This window comes from Girardinichthys multiradiatus, chromosome 23, assembly GCF_021462225.1.
Source record: "Girardinichthys multiradiatus isolate DD_20200921_A chromosome 23, DD_fGirMul_XY1, whole genome shotgun sequence".
Classification (NCBI taxonomy): domain Eukaryota; kingdom Metazoa; phylum Chordata; class Actinopteri; order Cyprinodontiformes; family Goodeidae; genus Girardinichthys; species Girardinichthys multiradiatus.
In genome coordinates this window covers 38,538,486-38,543,370 of record NC_061815.1, presented here as the reverse complement: position 1 = coordinate 38,543,370, position 4,885 = coordinate 38,538,486, and positions in this window count along the sequence as shown.

Genomic DNA, 4,885 nt, shown 5'->3' with positions numbered 1-4,885 from the left:
TTCTAAATGCATGCAGGGGTGCCTTCAAAAGCTTTCCAAAACAATAGCTAGATCGTTCCCAAAAGAAACACGTGAGACAAGTTTTTCCCATGTGGTCACATGTTCCACATGTCATTATACTAAAGTGAAAACAATTGAGACAGAATTTGCAACATTGAAAAATGAATTATGGCATGCATGAAGAGAAGAAAATGTCAAAGTAGATTGCTGAAACTACAATAATTTGGTTTGGAACAGTCCAAAGCATGATTAAAAATGGCAACTGTCGTCTTCATAGAACAAATTTGTTCATAAAAAAATGTTGAATGATCATGATTGGCGATCACTTACAACATTTGGTGAAATAAAACCTTTAGAAAAATAACAGCAGTAGTCAGGGCTATGTTCGATGGTCAAAGTAACATAATTTCCACACGAGAAGGTGGAATCAAGGTACCCGGACTAAACTGCTGTGCAGCCTTAAGAAAACCACTGATCAGTGAAGATAATCAGGAGAAGGCTCCAATTCACCAGGGAGCAAAAAGATTGGACTCTGGAGCAATGGAAGGAGGTCATGTTGTCTGACAAGTCCAGTGTAATTACTACATGTGACACACAAGAGGGAAAACATTTTACAAATGGGTTAGTTCTCATATGTGTTGCAAATGCTTCTAAATATTATCATTTCCAAATGTGAAATACATGTTCACATTTGGAAATTATATAACTGCACAATGTAATTTCCATGTGTTCACATTTGCTACACAATGTCCAAAAGTAAAACACATGTTCCCCATTTTGCATGATATAATTTCCATATGTGAAACTTGTGTTCACATGCTACTTCACAATATAATTTCAACATGTGGAACACGTGGGAAAACATTTAACATGTAGAATGTTTTCCCACAAGTTACCATGTGTTAATACAGATTAATTCCCATGTGTTTTACACATGGGAATTGTTACGCATTACAATTTCTACATTTGTTCTCATTTTACTACAGAATGTTCACATGTGAAACACGTTTTCCATGTTACGATACAACATAATTATTAAATGTGAAATGTGTTCACATGCAACTACACAAAATAATTTATATATGAATAATTTATAAACTTACTTTCCAAATTTTAAACATGTTGAAGTACATTTCACATATGGAAAGTTTTCCTTCCCTGTTACCACGTCCCTTTTCTGGTTACTCCCTGGAATGATTTGCAAATGTGAAAAATATGTGGGAAGACTATGGGGTAAGAACGCTGTCAAAAACAATGTGTATGTAAAGACGGAAATGTGTGCATATCAGTCAATAGTTGTGCATAAGTAAAATCCAAAAGAGGTATTGTATATTTTCTCTATAAGAATACAAAATAAAATGTTACAGCTTCAAGAAATTGCAAACACAAAGTTCAAGTTTACAGTTGTGGTTTATTCTTTATGAATACAATATGCTATAACAGTTTGTGAATACGATTTCTTTTCTATGAGAATACAAATTTACATCAGTAACCTGGTGTCACGTGATCTCAGGCACTAGCGCCAAGATGACGGACCAAGACCATATATTAACGACATTAAGACATATATAAACTTTTTAACATTACCTGGCTTTGTACCGTAGTTTCTTGGTCCGTTTATTTGGCGCTAGTGCTGCTTCTTCTTCTCTTCTTCTGCTGGCGGTTTGCAGCAAATTCAGAGGTGAATACCGCCACCTACTGTACATCCTTGTATAACTCCACCCACTATATTGTGAGCCTGAGATCACGTGACACCAAGTCGCTGATGTAAATTCGTATTCTCAAAGAAAGGAAATCATATTCACAAACTGTCTCTACATGCTCATCCAGGATGAGTGAATGCTGCAAGTCACTGACTGGATGCAATCTGCTGGGTTTCCTTAGACAGAAAAACTTTTTATCCAATTTGAATAAATAACTAACTCTGACTGCACTGTTCAATGGTTAGGATTAATTGGAATGTATGTAGCTGACTGTTGTGAAGTGCCTTGAGACGACATGTGTTGTGAATTGGCGCTATATAAATAAAACTGAATTCAATTGAATTCAATTGAATTATAGCATATTATATTCATAAAGAATAAACCACAACTGTAAACTTGAACTTTGTGTTTGCAATTTCTTGAAGCTGTAACATTTTATTTTGTATTCTTATAGAGAAAGTATACAATACCTCTTTTGGATTTTACTTATGCACAACTATTGACTGATATGCACACATTTCCGTCTTTACATACACATTGTTTTTGACAGCGTTCTTACCCCATAGAAGACACTCCACATATGTAATTCAAACCCACATTTTTAAGAATTATTTGGTCAAATGACAAGTCAAATTATATTCACCAGTTTTGGGAGAAATACGTATTGAGAAATTGTAATCTCAGGGCAGTGTAACAATCTAAATTTAAGAAAATGTTTGCATTTTGCGTGGGTTCTCACCGGGTACTCCGGCTTCCTCCCACAGTCCAAAGACATGTCTGTTAGGTTAATTGGTCTCTCTAAATTGCCCTTAGGTGTATGAATGAGTGTGTGCATGGTTGTTTGTGTGTTGCCCTGCGATGGACTGGCGATCTGTCCAGGGTGTACCCTGCCTCTCGCCCATAGACTGCTGGAGATAGGCACCAGCTCCCCTGCGACCCACTATGGAATAAGCGGTAGAAAATGACTGACTGACTGTTTGCATTTCACTTTTCATTTAGCTTCACCAAATTCATTTACGCACACCAATGGTCTAGGATGCTGCTTTCTTCAGTGGGGATTGCTGCATATCATTGTCATCCTTGGTTTATCATGTGGGATGGATATGGCTCAGTGGGAAGAGTTGTCTGGTTATCATCCAGCTATGAGTCATGAGTTCGATTCCAGCATTCCCCATCAGTGCCTTGCCCAAGCACATTTGGCCCAGTCACTGAACCCCAAGTAGCCTATTGATCTGTACAGAGGTGAGCATTTGTGAGTGTGGCGCTTTGGGTGGTTGGTATGACTAGAAAAGCACTGTGTATGTTCAGTTCATAGGTTTCACATGAACATCAAATGTGGTTATATGAGTTTCACATGGGAATTTAGATTCTTTCACACATTATTCTAACGTGTTTTACATGTGATTCGATTTGATGTGAAACAACACATGTGACTATCACATTTACATGTGACTACATTTCCATATAGAAACAGAGAATACAAAAAAAATACAATTGAGAGAAATATAAAAATAGCCACAACACTCAGAATACAACCAGAAAATTTGGGCCCATCAGGTCAAATTATTAACGAGGCTGACACTAACATGGACAAATGAACATTTGTACCTTATTGTATAGCACTTTATTACCATGTATCTGAGAGCAGATGCCAACAACCTCTAATTCTGATTAAAAAAGAGGATGGTGTGGATCTTCTCGTGACTCAGGTTCTGTAGAGGTTGGAGAGCTCACAAGCCTGGTCCCTAAAATTTTGCGGCACATGTAACAAGTGACACAATGTCTACTGCTGCAGGTCGCCCTGACCAGAGCCACGTCATCCCAAGGTAAGGAATACCATCTAGTATGCTGTCACCTTATATAAGGGGGCAGGACTAGAAATTAGTACAAGATTTTTTTAATGTATTTTAAAATTAATTTTGAATAAATACTTAAATATAAACTTTTAATCTCCCACTTTGATTATAGTTAATCATTAAAAGTTTGTTAGTGGATATCTTCCTTTTTAAGAGTCAGTGAGTACCTCAAATCAGTGTTGAAAGTGTTTGCCTTCAATTTGAAATTTGTGCATTTAATCCTAAAATCGTACACTGTGCCATGTGTTGGGGGGGTCCTGGGTAAGATTATAAAACTATTAGAGGTTCAAACAGGCTTTGTGCAGCAAGCAAACAAAACAATTATGGAAAAAAATATACAGATCTGGTGACAGTTGAAAAACAGACTGCACAAATTCACAAGTACACAACGGTAAACACTACATTGTGTTTGTGTGAATTAGGACATAGAAAGCATGTGAGAATAATGATATCAGGTAACATTTAAAATAAAGCGTTAATACCTTCAGATGTTGTGAGCTTGCTGGCTGTCTTACACAGGGCGGTCTGTGCTTTCCTTTCATCTGGTGCTCATTGAGTTGTAGTTCATTAGATTTTGGGTGGAGGAGGTAATTTAACAGCTGTTTTTAAGTCTTTACTGGAATAATCCAAATATTTCTGGGGGTTTTGTTTTTGTAAATTGCCTTGAAGCAACATTTGTAGCAAATTGATTTATATAAATAAACTGAATTTAACGAAACCAAGAAAAACCAGATGGAGCTGGGATGAGCAAAAACATGACTGCTGGAACCTATATGCCCAAGAATAAGATTGAGGAAGGCAAACAAAAAGATTGAACATCTTTTTGTTTGTCTTAACCAGGGCTGTTAGGAGTGACAGACACTTGGGTGTTCACCTTAACATGCAACTGAAGCTGTCAACAAACTACTGAATCCACCTAGTTGAAACATAAACGTATTCGGTGACCTGGGGTCAAGTAGGCAGTTGGCGACACAGAGTTGTGCCAATGCCAATATTTACACAGGAGCACCAAAAGAAACCTGCTGAAGGACATTTACCCTAACATAAGTGGGTGCCTATGGACATATTTAAGCCTGCGTTCATAATTTGGACAGTGTGTGGATTGGAGAAAATCCACAATAAATTAAAACTGCTGCAAATCTTGTTTTTAAGGGTGTTAGTTGGTTTATTTTTCCAAATAAATCATTAAAAGCCCAGAAATAATTTGGTATCGATGTGTTTGTGTAAGTTAAGGGTAATACTGTCACAAGTCTCTTTTAATCTTTTAACCTTGTCTGGCTCTAAGAAAACATAAAATTTTTAGAGAGAATATTTTTACTTTGGCGC